Here is a 13,326-nt window from a genome sequence, read left to right as displayed (position 1 = left end):
TTCTCTTTGCACAGATGCTGCCAGACCTTCTCAGTTCTCTCCATCGATTTTGCTTTCCTTTTTAGATTTCCAGTGTCCGCAATTCTCATTTTCCCATAAATTCATTTATCTGGCTCCCTCGAATACCTGCTAGAACATGAGGTGGCTCAGAGCTTCGGAACCTGATGTCCTCACTGTGGTTGTCTAACACCGGGCAAAGGGCACTGATCGGTAATAGGTCCAGATGGCTGCAGGGGCAAGTCTTCACATCGAAGTGAAAGGGACAGGAGAGTGGTGGGGGAAGATGGATAGAAAGTTAGTTCCTCGTGTTGCCCAGCCTTCCATATTTGACAGGGGACTGCCTTGACCAGATTTTCCCTCTTGCCGCTGCCATCTTCGGACTGAATGTATGACACATCTCCTCATGGTACCAAGCATGCCACTGTATCATGCATTATCGAGGAAAAGTTGCAAACGGAAAATAAGAGATCAGCTTGTGATAGATCCCAAATCTGAGACCCAACCCATGCAATGAAATAGAACGATGCAGGGGCCAAATCGGAGGAGTGAGCCATTCAGCCCCATCTCTAGCCTATCCCTAATCAACTACCTCATCATCCCGACCCTCGGGGGTCTCAAATGGAGAGATGCTAAAGGCTTCGAGATAAGAAGACAGTTTCCAAATTAGGGCACCTCCCCCCATGATGAAAGTCCATCTTTGCACCCAAATATTTACAAATTGATCAAATTGGAAGAATTGGATGGGGACGGATGAATAGGAGTGGTGTGTTGGTCAGCAAATGTTCCAACGACACGGGATCAAATCCTAACCCGACGCTTGGAAACGAATGTGAAACAGATTCATAAATCTGGAATATAAACTGATGTATGAACATCAGTAATGATCTACTGTTGCGCTGATCATCGATCAGTTGGATATACCGTTGGATAAGAACGGGAGTAACGAGACAAATGACATAATCTGACCAAATGGTGGAGATAACCCAAGGAGGCAAACATTATCATAGAGTTCTACAGCACAGAAAAAGACCCTCCAGCCCATCAAGCCCAGGCTGGTCAGACACTAAACAACTCACTATTCTAATCTCCATTTCCCAGCATTTGGCCCATAGCCTTGGCATCGCAAGTGTCCATCTAAATCCTTCTTCATTGTGATGAGGGTTTCTGGTTCTCCCGCACATGCTAACAATGAGTTCCAGATTCCTCATGGGCAAAAACACTTTCCCTCATGTCTACCTCTAAAACTCCTGTCGCTTCCCATAAATCTATGCCCTCTCCATCGCGGTCATCGATCCCTCTACCAAGGAGAAAAGTTCCCTTCCCTTCGATATCTCTTATCATTTTATTCATCTCAAACACGTCGGTTCTCTCAATCTCCTCTGCTCTAAAGGGGAAAAAAAAAACAAAAAAAAACAGTCTGTCCCAAACTTCTTCAATAAGTAAAACTTTACAGGCCTCACAAGGTAACATCCTCGTAAATCTCCCTCTACCCTCTGTCCCAGTGCTATCAATCCCTCGTATAATTTGGATTCTAGAACTGCACACAATACTCTCACTGTGTGGCCTAACTGACATTTTATACACTTCCCAGTCACTCCTCCCTGCTCTTAAACTGGCTTAATAAAGGCAAGAATCCCAAAATGCTTCTGAACCACTTTGTCCCCCTGTCCAGCTACTTTAAATGACCGGGGCACATGCACAGCCATGTTCCTCTGATCAGTGGTGCTTCCCAGTTCCTACTGGCCATGAAATGTATTCCCTAGTCTTGTCTGAATGGGCACTGCTCGGCTTTTGCCCGGGTAACGGGGCATTGCCCATAGATTTACTGGCAACCGTGTGCCAAGGAGTAGCTTTGGACGTAGATGGGACCGAAACAGGCTTAATATGTAACCTGTGAGAGATACTCATTTAGTGCAAGTTCCATTCCAGTCCGTTGTCTCAAGCAAACATGGACATATCCAAATCCCAACCCTTCTTTTCCATGACATTAAACAGACACTGGAATCCATTCAATAGAATCATAGAATACCTACAGTGTGAAAACAGGCCCTTCAGCCCAACAAGCCCACACCAACTCTTGCAGCATCCCACCCAGACTCAACACCCTGTAACCCAGCTAAGCTGCACATCCCTGAACACTACGGGCAATTTTGCATGGCCAATCCACCTAACCTGCACATCTTTGGACTGTGGGAGGAAACCCACGCAGACATGGGGAGAACGTGCAAAATCCACACAGACAGTTGCCCAAGGGTGGAATCGAATCCGGGTCCCTGGCGCTGACAGGCAGCAATACTAACCACTGAGCAGAGTCAAAACATATCATTTAAATCGTAAAGTTTACAAACACAGAATGCAAGGCCTCGATTATTTCCTCAATTCAAACCTTCGACCCTGACCCAGTTTTATAGTCTTGTCCACAAATCTCCTTTTGTAAAGATGTTCACCTCTCTTGTCTCAGTATTTGTTTCCCCCATTTCGGACAGTATGGGATTCACAGAACATGAGGGAACGGTTTCTCGTGGTTACCCCTCTCCAACAACTTAGAAAATATTGATCAAATAGACCTTCCTGCATCTTACCACCTTTCAATCATTGGCACAGGGCTCAGGAGCAGTGGGAGCTGGTGTGTAATTGGTGGAAGACGTGCAGATAGATTTTAATGCAAATAAATGTGAGGTTTTGCATTGTGGGAAGACAACCAGTGGAGGACTTACTGACTTAATGTGAAACACTGGGGAGTTTTTTTGAACAAAGAGTCCTTGAGGCGCAGGTACATAGTTCCTTGAAAGTGATGTCGCAGATAGACGGTGGTGAAGAAGGCATTTGGTATGCTTGCCTTCATCTGTCATAACATTGAGTCGGGGAGTTGGGAGGCCATGTTAGAGATTTACAATGTACTGATAAGGCCACATTTGGAATAATGCATGCAGTTTTCGTTACACTTCTATAGGGTTGATGTTATTAAATTAGAAAGTATGCAGAAAAAGTTTCCATGGATATTATTATTTCTGGAGGGTTTAAATTATAAGAACAGGCTGGATAGGCTGGGAATTTTTTTTTTGCCCCAGAGTGTTGGATGCAGAGAGGTGACGTTATAGATGTTTATAAAATCATGAGGGGCAGACATTAGGTGAATCGCCAAGGGCTTTTCCCAGGTTATGGCAAAACTAGAGGGTATAGCTTTAAGCTGAGAGGGGAAAGATTTAAAAGTACTGGAGGGACAGCCTTTTCACGCAGAGGGCGGTGTGTGTACGGAATAAACTGCCAGAGGAAGTGGTGGATATTGATACAATTCCAACATTTAAAAGACATCTGATAGGTGTGAACACGAGGAATTTGGAAGGATATGGGCCAAATGCAGTCAAAAGGAGGCGAGTTTAGTTTGGCAAAGCTGCTAGGAATGGACTATTTGCCCTGAATCATCTGTTTTCGTGCTGTACGACTCTGTGACTCTATGTCATGGCATTAAGCAAAGCATACGCTGCCCTCAGTTTTATTAACAAGGGACCAGACTCAGTAACGGGGGCCATCAATTGTAAGCCACAAGCAACTTGGAGCAAAAATGTCAACTCTGCTCTCTCTGTCCACAAAAGCTGACTTTCTCCAGCAATTTCTGGTTTTGTTTCAGATTTCCAGTATTTCTTTTCATGACGTTGATCTGAAATTTGTCTGGATCTTTTTCGGGAATGCAGGATTTGAACTCGTGTCCCTCTGAGCTATGACCCTGGATTGCAAGTGACGTGAGCTCCCGTGCATGTTGATGCCAATTACACTCCGTTCTGCAATCAGTGAGACAGGTAATTGCACATCTTCTGCAATAAAAATCAGCACTGGAGCCCCCCATGGATGCGTCCTTAGCACCCTACTATACTCTATGTTTACATGTAACTGAGTTACCAAATTCGGAACGACGCCTATCTGCAAGTTCGCTGACAACATCACCATAGTGGCATGACATATAATAACGACAAGTCAAGCTACAGAAGGTAGACACTTGGTGACGTTGTGCAATGAAAATAATCTGTCTCTCCGCGTTGGCAAAACAAAAAAAAACAGATTATTGACTTCAGAAAGAAAGGAGAGAACACGCCCTCATCTATGGCAATGAAACTGAGGTTGAGAGAATGAAGAGCATCAAGTTCCTAGAGTGGCAATAACTGACAACTTGACCTCGACCTCTCACGTAGATGCAACAATCAAGAAGGGACAGCAACGCCTCTTCTTCCACAGGCAGCTCAGGAAATTTGACATGTCCATAAAGCCCCTCACCAACTTAAACAGGTGCGCCATTGAAAGGATACTGTCCCAGAGCATAATGGTCTGATATGGAAACTGTTCTGTCCAGGACTGTAAGAAACTATAGAAGGTTGTGTGCACAGCCCAGACCATGACAGAAGCCAACCTTCCATCACTGAGCTCCGTTTACATGGCGCGCTGCTGCAGAAAGGCTGAAAAAATCATGAAAGACCCATCACACCCCAGAATTATCTCCTACGACCTCTTCTGTCGGACAGACGATCCACATAAGTCTGAACACATGCCTGAGCAGATTTAGGAACAGTTTCTTCCCAGCCGTTATTAGACTGATGAATGGACTTTCTAGTCTCAAATAGCACTGATCTTGCTAACGTTGATCTCGTCTAGCACACGCTCTGTGTAAGGTAACCTGTATGCCTCTATCTAAGTCTTTAAGATCTGGACATTCTTTGCTTACTATGATCTGTCTGAACTGCTCTTAAACAAAGCTTTGCACTGTATTTTGGCACAAATCAATCAATAAATCAAAATCAATCAAAGCATTGACCAGAAACTGACTTGGATTCGCCAGGTAAAAAACAGCGGCTACAAGAGCAGGTCACAGGCTGGGAATCCTGCAGTGAAAATCCACCTCCTGACTCCCCAAACCCAGCCCAACATGGACAAGTCAGGAGTTTGATGGAAAAGGTGTCTTGGATGGGGTCAACTCCTACAAAACTCAAGAAGCTCAACACCAACAGAAGCTCTCCAATACAAAACAGCCCGCTTGATTGGTATCACATCCACAAATACTCACTCCCTCCACCACCAACACTCAGTAGCAGCTGTGTGGAGCATCCACAAGATGCACTGCAACAAATCACCAAGGATTTTTAGACAGCACCTTCCAAACACACGACTACTTCCATCTAGAAGACAGCAGGTACACGGGAATGCCATCCCCTGCAAGTCGCCCTTAGAACTACTCACATTTCTGACGTGAAAATATATCGGCTCTTCCTTCAGATTCACTTGGTCAAAATCCTGGAATTCTCTCCTTAACGGCAGTGTGTGGGTGTCCCTACCCCACACAGATTGCAGCGGCTCAAGAAGGCGGCTCATCACCACCTTCTCAAGGGGGCAATTAGGCGAGGGTGTAATAAATATTGGACACAGTCAAATACACTCAATTGGGAAGGAAAAGAAAGTTCTAATTGTTGTTTTTTAGGAGCTTATTTTGGGCAAATTAGCTGCTTCAGTTTCTGCATTACAAGCGACAATTAGATAAAACTTTGCTGATCATGACATCCCGAGGACATGAGTGCCCTGTCTGAATGTGGCCCTGATTGTAGGTGAAATTGCCTAGTGATCATGAAAATGTAATGGGACATAACTGAGGAGAGAGAGTTCAAAGGGAGTGAAGATCTATTCTGCACTAGGCCACATATAGTAAAGAGTGACAATCGCAATACCTGGGAAAATAAGATTCGATTGCCACTATCCCTCATATAAATGATGGTAAACAAGCCCTAAGAGAACGCCCTGAGAAACGACTGCTGGCTGCTTCTGATTTCATTTGAAATGAAGTTAGCCAGCCTCCTTGATGTATTCCCTACGCCCACTTCACTCTGGCGCTCAGTCAAGCAATCTGATCAACTCCACTCTTCCCCCATCCCACCTCCTAACCCCCACCTTCCACAACTCACTTCTCAATCTGAGACTGGAACTCGGTATTGAATATGCCCTTGGTTTTGTACCTCTCCAAGATCCATCCTCTCAAAAGTGGTCAATGAGGATGTTATGGACGATCTCGCCAGGTACATGCCACTGATCATCTTCTCGTACCTGCCAGACAGTTCAGACGTGCACACGGGAACGTAGTAAACGGGATGAGTAGGTCATTTGGTCGTTCGGCCCTGCTCCACCATTCAATCACATCATAGGCTGATCATCCAACATTGTTCCCTCTTCCCGCTTTCAACCTTTTTTTTCCCCCTAAGAGCTATATCCAACTCTTGAAAACATTTCAATGTTTTGTTCTCGATCGCTTTATTTGGCAGAGAATTCCACAGCTGGCCTCTCTCTGGGTGAAGACATTTATCCTCATCTCATTCCCACCTTCTACCCTTCGGCTATCACCCCTGGTTCTGGACTCCCCTCCCCCAAACCGCTGAGGGTCAAGCCATTCTCGCTGCACTTCTCCTTTCACAAGGGGTCAATTTCTGTTTTAGTTTGGTTTATATCGGATACAAGAAAAATATCAGCTTCAGGTCAAGTTAAAGGATTCGGAACAGAACAGATGGAAGGGTGGTAATCTCCAGGTTTGCAACACATCTGCAAATCTCTGACAAATATTCTGCCTAATTCGACGTAAGGATTTAACAGAGGTAGGCAAGGGTGTAGGATCAAGACGAGAAACATCAAATTGAATGACAGAGTACACTTTCCAAGTCATCCTTGTATATTCTATGTTCCAAATTACAATGTCTTAAAATAGATAGAGTCATAGATTCATACAACATAGAAACAGACCCTTTCGCCCAAAATGTCCATGCCGACCTGGATCCCTTGTCTGAAGTAGTTCCATGGGCCTGCATTTGACTGATATCCCTCTAAACCTTTCCTATCGATATACCTGTCCAGATGACTTTTAAAGGTTACAATTGTGCCCGCCTCCAATACCTCCTCTGGCAGTTAATTCCATACATGCACCAAGCTCTGTCTGAAAAAGATGCCACTCAGGTTCCTTTGAAGTCTGTCCCCTCACATCTTCAAACGTACGCCCTCTAATTTTTGACTCACCTACACTGGGAAATAGACTTTGGTTACTCACCTTATCCATGCCCCTCATGATTTTATAAAGCTCTATAAGGTCACCCTTCAACCTCCGCTGCTCAAGGGAAAATACTCCCAGCCTTTCCAGACTCTCCTTATAACTCAAACATTCCAGTGTTGGTAACATCCTTGTGAATCTTTTTGACAACCTTTCCAATTTCGTATCTTTCCTCTCGCAGGGCGATCAGAATTATAGGCAGTACTGAAAACATGGCCTTACCAATGTCTTGTACCGCCATAACATTGCGTCCCAACTTCTGTAAGCAGTGCTCTGACTGATGAATGCAGGTGCGCCAAACGCCTTCTGCACTACTCTGTATACCTGTGACGCCACTTTCAAGGGAATATGTACCTGCACCCAAGATCCCTTTGTTCAGCAACACTCCCCATTAACTGTATCAGTCCTGTTCTGATTTTCTTTGCCAGGGTATACAAATTCCATCTGCCACTCCTTAGCCTTTGGCCCATCTGATCAAGATTCCATTGCAGTCTGAGATATACCGCAGCTATCAGCGAGTGGGAGAGAAGGGGCATCAGCAATTAGGACGCAAAATCCAAGTCTACACTCCGCAAAAAACTCCACGGTAGGGTAGAGACAGCAAGTGAAAAGCGGGACACTGTCGTGAAAGACAGAGACCAATGCAGCGTGGGAAGATGCTGCAGGCCTGTGTTCATTCTGGCATTTCATTGACGGATCTGATCGGTGCTGTCAAACTCTTCTTCGGATGCTGGTGGCTCAATGCTATCCTAGTCCAATATTTTCCCGATCTTTTTCTACTCCCACTTCACTCTCACAAACTTTCTTTGGCAGTGGGTCTGAATCTTCTCCCAAACCTGATGGTCTTCCCCGAACACACCCATTCCTGATGTAGAAGCCTCGGGATAGATGGAGGAGAAGGCCCTTCCACGCCACTGCTCAACTACATCATGGTTCAACATCGAGCTCATTTCCCTTCCTGCCCCCGTACGACTTGCTGTTGTTAATATGTAATAATCTATCAATCTCATCTCGAACATACTTAATGAATGAATCTCAAAAGCCCTTTGGAATGGAGAATTTCCAAGATTCACCATCCCCTGGGTAAAGAATCCCACTTCATTGAGACATACAGCGCAGAAAAGCCCTTCAGAAATCGAGTCAGCACTGACAGTCAGGCACTAATCCCAATGTTCCACTCTTTTTTTTTTCTATATCTCAGAATGTTATGATATTGATCAGAAACTAAATTAGACTTGCCACATAAACACAGTGGCTACAAAGAACAGGTCAGAGGTTGGAATTCCTGCAGCAAGTAATTCGCCTCCTGACTCCCAAAACCTGTCCACCATCGACAAGGCACAAGTCAAGAGTGTGATGGAAAACTTCCCACTTGCCCTGGATGGGGGAAGCTCCAACATCACTCAAGAAAGTTTACACCATCCGGGACAAAGTAGCCCACTTGATTTGCACCACTTTCACAAGCGTCCACTCCCTCTACCACCGACACTCAGTAGCAGCAGTATGAACTATCTGCAAGATGCACCACCAAAGTTTACCAAAGATCCTCAGACAGCACCTTTCAAACACACGACCACTTCCATCTAGAAGGGCAAGGGCAGCAGATGCATGTGAACACCACCACTTTCACGTTCACCTGCAAGCCACTCATAATCCTGACGAAAAAATATATTAGCCATTTCTTCCATGTCATTGTGTTGAAATCCTGGAACTGCTTCTGTTATGGCACTATGTGGGTGTCTGTACACCACACGGACTGCAGCAGCTCAGAAAGCAACTCATCACCGCCTTCTTCAGGGCAACTAGGGATTGGTAATAAATGCTGGTCAGCCAGCAACGCTCACGCCCCACAGAATGAATATTTCTTTTTTCTAAATAATGCTTATCTAAATACTTTTTAATGATTATAAGTTTTCCAGCCTTGGCTACCTTCCCAGGCAGTGTATTCATGATTTCCAACACTTGCAGATGACAAGGCTTGTGTATGCTTATTTCCCAAACCCTCTCTAATTCTTCTGCAACTTATTCCAAAACTACGCCCTCTCGAGATTGACGCCTCGACCAAGGGGATTAGCTGCTATCTATTCACCCTTTCCGCCCCCTCATAATATTATATACCTCAATTGTGCCCCCTCCCAGTCTTCTGTACTCTAGAGAAAACAATCCAAGCCTATATAATCTCCTTATATCTTAATTTCTCCACCCCAGCCAACGTCTTGGTGAACCTCTCTGTACTCCCTTTAGTTCTATCACATCCTTCTGGTCGTGAGGAAAACATAACTGCACACAATACTCCATCTGTGGCCTGACCAATGCTCTGTACAACTCCAACATTACCTCCTTTCTCTTATACTCTGTGCCACGAGTGATGAAAGCAAGTGAACCTTATGCCTTCTCAACTACCTTATTCAAGACTTCAAGGATTGTGAATAGTTACCCCAAGATCTCTCTGTTCCTCTGAGTTATCCAATGTCCTGCCATTCATTAAATACTCCCTCGTCTTGGTTCTTCTTCCATAGTGCATCACCTCGCACTTATCGAGGACAAATACCATCTTCCCCTTTGACCAGCCCAACTATATCTTCCAGTAACCTACAACCATCTTCTTCGCTCACAATCTTGGTTTTGTCTGTAAATATGCTTCCAGTCCCAGCCCTGAATCTTTAATTCTTGAATTAATTACTGTCAAGTTCTCCAAAGTCCAGTAAAAAAGTGTTGTCTTAAGTGGTTTGAAAGCAGATTGCACTGTACAAGTGCATGAGGGTAACTAAGATTAAGACCACGCCCTGATTCCAGACTAGCCCACCTTGCCCGCATTTGCCCCATCTTGGCACTTCCAGAAGTTAATTCAACCGTGGTTTAATTATTGACTGAACACAGCATGGTGGCAGAGTTGTTGAATGGCAGACAAGAATCCGAAGTTTCTAACGGGTTTTGCTCATTTCCCAAAGCAATGCCTCAGGATTTGAGAATTGCACTCCCTCGCGTCTGTTCACCCAGAGTTTATAGACAGCCGATCTACTTCCTGATTGAACTCTGTCCGGACGTCATCTAGGAAGCCATTGTCGCCAAATGCACCCCATTCCGTGCAAATGCACACCCGCTCGTCATTGCGTTTGACCATTTCCACATTCGGCATCATTTCCATGTAGTATGCACTGAAAAACCACAACGCAAGATAAAGTGACATGCTTCAGAACGCAAACTGCTACAGATCACCATTGACCAGAAACTTAAAAGCAACAGCTACATAAATACAGTGGGGGTTTGAAGGCTGGGAATCAGCTGAGAGTAACTCACCTCCTCAAAGTCTGTCCACCAGCGATATGGCCCAAGTCAGGAGTGCGATAGAATATTCCTCACTTGCGCTAGATATGGGCAACTCCAACAACACTCAAGAAATATGACACCATCCAGGATAAAATTTGATTGGCATCACATCCATCACCAAATCATTAGTTCCATCTTTAAGATACACTGCGGCAACTCACGAAACCTCCTGAGCTTGGATGAAGTGCCTTTGAAAATTTCAAGCAAGTGGGCAACACATCAGAGATAAGTTGAAGTCGAAATTCAAATTTAAATTCAGATTGCGTCCTTATGAATAAATATATGGGGATATAGTTCTGAGGTGAATTTTAAGCCAGATGTTAGCCTGTTGTTAATGTGCACCACATTCAAGTCGGTGAACCTCAATAGGAGGGGAGAGAACTGGGGAAGTAAGGGTGAAAGTTGAGAACTGAGGGTCAGTGTAATGCCAGATATATCTGTCTCAATCATACGGAACTGCCTGCCCTGTTAGCTGTTCATAGCTGGCAAGGTTCTGGCCATATTGAACAGGCCACGCTGGTAAATCTTAGAACACAGCATCCAAGAATAGATTTGATCACATGATTGGGCAGTGTTAACTGAATATTACTGAGTGCACCAAGCATGACACTGGCAAACGTTTCAAGTTGGTCAGTTGGGCACCCAATGTGGCTCACTTGTGCTTGCTGCAAGCTGTGTATATTCTTAGAAAATCCTCTACCAACAGAAGGCATGAGACTTCGATAGGAGCTCGGACACAATTGTCTATGTGTGCATTCTTCAGAGCAGTGTCACTGCCAATCTGAGACACGCATTTATCTTCTTCACCACCTGCTGCTCTTGCAATGCTGATTTTCAGCAACTGATGTATAAAAGCCACGTAGGTCTCCTTGCATCTTCGCCTTTCCCCAATCGATTGCTGTTCTGATAATATTCCATCTTGCTTACTTCAAATACGCTTACAATTTTGCAATTCTGTCTGGCAGTTTTCGGTCAGAATCTGCCCACCCACAAATCGAATGGTTGATGCCATGTCTACCTCATGAATTCTAACGTGCTTCACTGTTTCAAACGCACAATCACCACTAAATTAAACAATCTCTGACGAACGACGGATTATTGGACCATGATGTGGATGCAAAGAGAATATGTCAGAAATTTCCCTTTGCTTTTGTAATAGAGTCAGAGTTATACAGCACAGAAACAGAGCTTCGGTCCAAGCAGTCCATGCCAAACAAAGAACAACGAACAAAGAAAATTACAGCACAGGAACAGGCCCTTCGGCCCTTCAAGCCTGCACCGATCCAGATCCTCTATCTAGACCTGTTACCTATTTTCCAAGGATGTGTATCTTTCTGCTCCCTACCCATTCATGTATCTGTCTAGATACATCTTAAATGACACTATCGTGCCCGCCTCTACCACCTCCGCTGGCAACGCGTTCCAGGCATGCACCACCCTTTGTGTAAAGAACTTTCCACGCATATCTCCCTTAAACTTTTCCCCTCTCGCCATGAAATCGTGACCCCTAGTAACTGAGTCCCCCACTCTGGTAAAAAGCTTCTTGCTATCCACCCGGTCTCTACCTCTCATGATTTTGCAGACCTCAATCAGGTCCCCCCTCAACCTCTGTCTTTCTAATGTAAATAATCATAATCTACTCAACCTCTCTTCAATCCAATCATTTCTTATTCAAGTACTTATTCAAAAGTCTTTTAAACATTGTAATTGTATCCACAGCCACCACTTGCTATGGAAGTTCATTCCACACTTGAACCACTCTCTGTTTTGTCTGTTTTAAATCTTTCTCTTTTCTATGCCCCCTCATGTTCAAATCCCCCACCCAAGGCAAAAGATACTTGCCATTCACCTTATCAATACCCCTTATGTATTTTTAAAAAAAATCTATGAGATCAGCCCTCAACCTCCTGCAGTGTAGTAAAACAGTCCCACGGTGGCTCAGTGGTTAGCTCTGCTGCTTCACAGCATGAGGGGCCTAGGTTCAATTCCACCCTCGGGTGTCTATCTGTGTTGAGTTTGCTCATTCTCCCTGTGACTGTGCGGGTTTCCTTCGGGTGCTCCAGTTTTCTCCCACAGTCCAAAGATCTGTAGGCGAGGTGGGTTGGCCTGGAGCGTTCCAGGATGTGCCTGGGTGAGATGCTGTGTTGGCTATTATGGACGTGTTGGGCTGAAGGACCTACTTCCACGCTGTTGGGGTTCTATGATTCCTACCCAGCCTACGTTTACAATTCAAACCCTCCATTCTAGGCAACATCCTGGTGTGTCTCTTTTTAAATCTCTCCAGCTTTATAATATCCTTCCTATCGAAACGAAAACAAAACTGGGATGCAGTACTCCAAAATAGGCCGTCATTCTTTTCAAAATCAACATGATGTTCCAAATCCTATACTCAAAATAGTGAAGGCAAGTGTGCAAAACGCTTTCTTAACTATTCTGTTCAGATGTGACACACACTTGAAAGAATTATGTACCTGAACTCCTAGGTCTCTCTACAACACTGCCCAAGGACCTAACTTTAACTGTATAAGTCCTGCCACAGTTGGCTTTACCAAAGTGCATTATCTTGCATTTATCCAAATTAAACATCATCTCCCACTCTTTACTCTCCTTACTTCTCAGTGAATGTGTTGCTGACCCTCAACATGGAACCCACTGAATTTTCTGTTGTGCTTTCGAATAACAGGCGCACAAAATCCAGCATCTGAACAGTTAAGGTACCAAGAGGGGAAGTTAAAAGCAAAAAAGAAGTGTTAAATAACTCAGGGTCCTTGCAGCCTTGTGGCATGGTTCTAAGAGACAGTTGCTTTGTCACACAAGTGCTTACCTACAATCAGGCCGACCTCACAGAAAGAGTAATCATATCCTTAAAACATCATGGTTTCGACAGTGTCATTGACAATTGCCTCAACATCCAGTTCGAATTG

General features: G+C 44.5%; 1 pseudogene; it reads right to left on the bottom strand.

The window, feature by feature from the left end:
- LOC109921461 overlaps positions 1-13,326 on the bottom strand; it is a 41,056-nt pseudogene that overhangs the window by 20,974 nt on the left and 6,756 nt on the right.

The sequence above is a fragment of the Rhincodon typus genome, chromosome 40, assembly GCF_021869965.1.
Source record: "Rhincodon typus isolate 14 chromosome 40, sRhiTyp1.1, whole genome shotgun sequence".
Classification (NCBI taxonomy): domain Eukaryota; kingdom Metazoa; phylum Chordata; class Chondrichthyes; order Orectolobiformes; family Rhincodontidae; genus Rhincodon; species Rhincodon typus.
This window is presented reverse-complemented; position numbering and strand designations above follow the sequence as displayed.